We start from the raw sequence: 6,000 nt of genomic DNA on the forward strand, positions 1-6,000 counted from the left end.
GTATTTCTTCTGGCTAGAGGAGGTCTGGTGGTAGTATCACTGGGGTGATAGTGCAGTTCACAGAATCACAGAATGTCAGGGATTGGAAGGGACCTCAAAAGATCATCTAGTCCAATCCCCCTGCCAGAGCAGGAACACCTAGATGAGGTTACACAGGAAGGTGTCCAGGTAGGTTTTGAATGTCTCCAGGGAAGGACCCAGAACTGGACACAATATTCCAGATGTGGTCTCACCAGGGCAGAGTAGAGGGGGAGGAGAACCTCTCTTGACCTACTAACCCCCCTTCTAATACACCCCAGGATGCCATTGGCCTTCCTGGCCACAAGGGCACAGTGCTGGCTCATAGTCACTCCGCTGTCCACCAGGACCCCCAGGTCCCTTTCCCCTACACTGCTCTCCAACAGGTTGTTCCCCAACTTACATTGCAACCTGGAGTTGTTCCTGCCCAGATGCAAGACTCTACACTTGCCCTTGTTATATTTCATTAAATTTTTCCCCACCCAGCTCTCCAGCCTGTCCAGGTCTCTGGATGGCAGCACAGCCTTCTGGCGTGTCAGCCACTCCTCCCAGCTTAGTGTCATCAGCAAACTTGCTGATAATACACTCTATTCCCTCATCCAAGTCATTGATGAATATATTGAATAATACTGGCCCCAGTTCTGACCCTTGAGGCACTTCACTAGATACAGGCTTCCAATTAGACTCTGCCTCATTGACCACAACTCTCTGGCTTCTTTCCTTCAGCCAGTTCCCAGTCCACCTCACTACCCGATCGTCCAGACCACACTTCCTCTATTTAACAGGGAAAACACTGTGGGAGACTGTGTCAAATGCTTTACTGAAATCAAGATGGACCACATCCACTGCTTTGCCATCATCTAGCCACCTGGTTATGTTAGGAGAATTTACTTGGCATTTGTGTCAAAACATTGCTGAAAGCAGCCAAAGCAGTCTCTAGGACTCTAGCTCCCACCTTCTTTCTTGATGCTACGTGCCACGTTGGTGATGGCTGGACAGGGCTGGGCCAGGTCACACTGTGCGGGTAGGGAGTGACACCAGGTGACCTCAGAGGAAGAGCTGGACTGGCACAGCAAAGGTGCCACTTGGTAGAGCTTCCTTTGCTTAAGGACGTTGTGCAGAGTGACTGGCCATGAACTGCAGCATAGCACTGCAGCTTCTGTCCTTGGCAGCAGCAACTGGCAGTAGACTAAATGCACCATCACTAGAGCCCACATAATATTCACAGTAGAAATATAATTGTGATTCACATTATTCTTGTAATATTCTATTTTGAGAATTGTTTAGTTACTTTTTGTTGTTACTATATGAGCTGATTTTTTTTTTCTCTTGGCATCATCAAACCAGCCATCTTTGGTGATATCCAGATCCTATGACTGTTTGTACTAAAGCTTGTGAGGTTTCATCCATCAGAGAATAGTGACTTCCTCCTGTAGATAACAAACATGCCAGATTATGAAATGTCTGGGTAGATAATGTCAACAAATTCTTGTTAGCATTATCTGGCTTCAAATGCAGGAACAAAGCAGTATTAGTGGTCTGGGTGCTTTTTCGTATGGCCGAGCTACATTTTTCACTAGCATAAATCCATTTGAGACAATTTGATGAAAGAGGACAAGTCTTCAAGCACAAAAACTAGTTTACAAACACTTAAATGCTGATTCATGCCAGTATCCCAGACTTTATGCTGTGTAAATGACCGCTTCCCTGCTTGTGGTTTGTACTGTGGCAGGGTCCCCCTCAACATCAGTGTTGCAATGGAGCTACACAGCGAGACACAGAGTGAGAACACTGGCTGCTGTAAATGGTCATGTCCCGGGTGACTAACTTCAGGGAGAAGTGGGACGCTGGATGTTTCATCTCTATTGCATCTAACTACACGTTAGATGCCAAATTTCTGAAATCATCAGGAACTTTGGTAAGGAGTGAATTTACGACTTGACTGGTGAAGAAGGTCTCAAAACAAAGGAGGGTCTGTAACATGTTACAACTTGGCCTGTGGAGTTAGAAAAGTTTTGGGAATTCCGCTACCATTTCTGCAGCATTGTGTGGGCCTACTTCTCAGCATTTCCTTGTTGGATGTCCTCTCCAGCATGTGCCTGCAGAACTGTGACACCATACAATGCTTCTTGGTCCCTTCTTACACAAGCCATCTAGACGTGTACTGCACTGTGCAAGGTGGGGTCATGAATTGCTTGGGAGCTGTGGTCTCCTGCTGGCACTCCCACCCAACCCACAGCTGGACAAGAGCACCTGGGTTATGGAAGAAAAGCTTGTGTGCATTTTGGGGGAGGTTAACGTGGATTTTTTTTTTTTCTTTTTTTTTTTTCTAGTATTTGTTAAACTAGAGGGTAGACAAAAGGAGAACAAAGCTTGCTGGTGTGAAGGAAAGGGAATGCCACAGCTGGGGCATATTTCATTACGGGTTGGATGGGGGGGTCTTTGCTGCAAGATCTGAGTAGCTGATGCCAAATCTGCTGGGCATAACCAACACATGCTTACACCTCTATTTAAAATCATTCGTGATGATATGCTAAACTGTGATCAAGGGTCAAGTGCATGGTATATGCAAAGACAAAGACAACATCACCCTGCAGCCATTATGGAGAGAGACATCGCCTGCCTAACTTCCCAGTTTAGAAAAAACTCACCATCCCATTCAAGCAAAATACTTGGAAATGGACAAAGCAATCTCACTGTCAGGACAGACCTCAGCTCTGTGGATGTGAAAATAACTGCACACAACATAACAGTAAAACTTCCCATTAAGGCGGTTGGCAGCTGGCAACATGCATAGCAGACCTTGGAAAGGGCAGGACTGGTGTTACTGAGTGCCTTCTAGCCACTCACTGGGAGCTCAGTTTGAAGAAGCTCCCATGCTCGTCTTTCCTCCCTTCTATTATGCTCAAAGTCTTGCTTATGCGCAAAAAGAAAGAACAACTTACATGTAAGTAAAGCCAAGAATTCATTGTTAATTGAAACATTAAGAGTCTATTAATATTATTGCTAGTCCAAATCTAATTGTTATAGAATTGAGAATAATAATAATGCAGTTAAAATACTTCAATACAGGGAAAGGTGTCAAAAATAATACAATTAAAATTGTAATGCACACATGTCCTAGTATTTTATCCATTTTCTGGGGATTATGTTGTTCCCTTCTGCTGTTCCTCTGGGTCTTAAAGTCAGCATCTTCAGCCTGAAGAATGACCTAGCACTGTAAATCTTCAGCTTCTGGTGTCCTTTGTTGGGAATATTATCATGCTGATGCTCTAGGATCTACTTGAGGTCGTTTGTCTGTGTTTCCTAACATGCATTTACATTTTCCTCTTTTTTCACTGGTGTGCAGCTCCATGTTACAGCTGAATTTGCTGTATGTAGTGTATTTCACATATGTTAGAGGCTATTTTTTTTTTCTCTTTGCTACCCCTAAAACTAGTTTTATCCATCTCCAGGTCTACATTCCCTAACTGACCACTGATGAGGAGCTATGGGGTCACCAATTCAAGCCTGTGCCCCAGCTTTTATCATTTCACATCAGTATTGCTCTGCATGGCATCCTGTGTCTCTACTTCTCAAGGCCTCTGCAATTGTTAACAGTCTCGTATTTCTCAAACCTGCATGGCATTAGTCATAAATACCTTATTATACATAGACTTGCTAATTTTACTGCTGTCTATATAAAACTGCACCATGCATATACAAACAAAATGAAAACTAATTACTATAGGCAGCTAGTCAGTTAGAGAAATTGCTGTCACAGGAAGAAATAAAAGAAAGGTACAAGTAGGTCAAGTAAAGTTTGGGCAAAGTTCAGGCAAAGCAAGTGTGGCAGGCCCTCATCCTGAAGCTCTATAAACTCCCTACAAAGCTGGTGGGTTGTTGATAGCAGGGGCAATGCCAGGTTGCATTTCTTGTCTGCCTCTCAGGGAATGAGACTTGCTATTGTGTTGAGTCCTTCTTTATATTTTTATGATGCAGTACATCTTCTGCAAGTCCACACCTCTTGAGTGTTCACTGATAAAAGAAACTATGCAGAGTTTCAAAGTTTTAGAGATCAGGAACAGCTCTTGTTTTGTTGTTTGGTTGGTTGGTTGGTTTGGTTGTGTTTTGTTTTGTTGGTTTTGTTTTGTTTCGGTTTTTTTTTCAGCTTCCCATCCTGCACCAAATTAAACTTTCAGCGCACGAACATGTATTTCAGGACCTTTCCTACCACTGGTACTATGCTGCCAAACTGGAGTCAAAGGTTGGAATTGCTTGTGTCAAAGGCATGAGGAAAACTTGCTTGTAATATAATCATCTCAGCACTATAACTTTTTCATTGCAGTGGTTTGCAATGCACAGGAGGTAGTATGCAGATGAAACTTGTTTTAAATGTATTCCTGTTAAAGTAAGCTCTGTTTGGCTGAAGCCTTTAATGTCATTGTAACAGAGAGACACAAAAAATTATAGAAAGACAACTCTAATTTGATTTTAAAAACCTGCTGGGTAGGAGAAAGGAGCCTGTAGAATTGAGATCCTGTGCAGCTACTGAAAGGAATTACCTATATTTCATTCCACGTTAAAAAGCATGAAACAAATGAACAGACAAACAACCTCAGAATTTTAAAAGTAGGGTAGATATTTTGTTTTGTTTTGTTTTAATTTTGCATGTCAAATTGTAAAGAAGAAAGAGGAGCATCTCAGTGTTTCATAATTTCAACGATGGCTGGCTGGTGATGTGCAGTAAGATACATGCCAGAACCAGAGCACTTTGGGTTTATCAGAAGTGGACATTATGATTTACCTGAAATGGTGTTGCAGAAAGCTTTTTCACCAGAAACTTCAAGTGTGTTTTTGTCTTCATTTGCAGTGAAAAGCAAACACAGGATTGCATCTGAAAGGGAAGGGTGTGTTTCTCCTTTTCACCTGCCAGCAGACGTGCTCCCCCAGTCACCTCTAAGCGAAAGAGTCATAAGGATGTGATTTTTGCTAAAATGGAAATGGGCTCAGAGCTACAAGGGCTGCAGCATCTGAGCCTGTTATTTAGATCTTGCTGATATCTGAAAAGCACTAAATTTGCTCTCAAACCCCAGAGAAAGTAAGGTTTGGCAGTTTCTCCCCATCATCCTTTACCAAGCCGCAGGAGTTCACAAGCCCAAGCTGGAGTCTCCTGTGTCAGGGGTCTGCTTCCTCCAGTAATGAAAACCATATCCAGACTGGATGGTGGAGGACAACATTGGAAAATATAATCCCAGAGCTAAACTATTAGGTGCCAGGAGGTAGTGGAGAAGAAATCTGTCTTCATTTTAATTCCATATATATGCTTTGTGAAAGCTGTGGGCTCAGATCAGGACTCAAGGCTGTGATGGCAGATTGCCCAAAAACGTCTGCGAGAGCCTCACTCTCCTGGGAGCTTCAGTAGAACCAGACACCAAACTCCCTTGGGCTTGCCTTGAGGCTGTTGAAGGCACCTGTGCATGATTAGGTAGGGAATTGCAGGGACTTTCATCTTAAGAGACAGTCTTCCCCGTAGGCCAAAAATTTAGAGGCTTATGAAAGTGCTTATGCTAAGCAGATTTAATTCCACCAAGGCTAAAGAGCAGCATCCTTGGAAAGCCGTGTCTGATGACCTAGCCTGGAATTACAAACCCATGTCTGACTCCTACCCCAGGCAAATAAGAAGAAACCAGTAAAAGAAGAGTCACTTAGACTTTTAATTCCTTCTGTTCTCCTGGAGTGTGTACATCTGTGCTATGTGGGCACTTTAGGTGGCTGCCAGGTGTGCTGCTTTCAGCTAGAAAGTATTATGGCCTCTCCATGCCTCTCCTTTTCCACAGGGTTTGGTCACCAGTCCCAGCAAACCTGGGTTAAAGCCCTTGTCACAATACTGGGAGGCCTGTTGGCAGAGACACCCTTTCTGGACTTTACCAGTTGCATCACCTCTTGCATTCTAGTTCTCACCCATGAGGATGCCCCAAAATCTGAATGGCTGCTTGCACC

This window comes from Streptopelia decaocto, assembly GCF_964273445.1.
Source record: "Streptopelia decaocto genome assembly, chromosome: Z".
NCBI lineage: Eukaryota > Metazoa > Chordata > Aves > Columbiformes > Columbidae > Streptopelia > Streptopelia decaocto.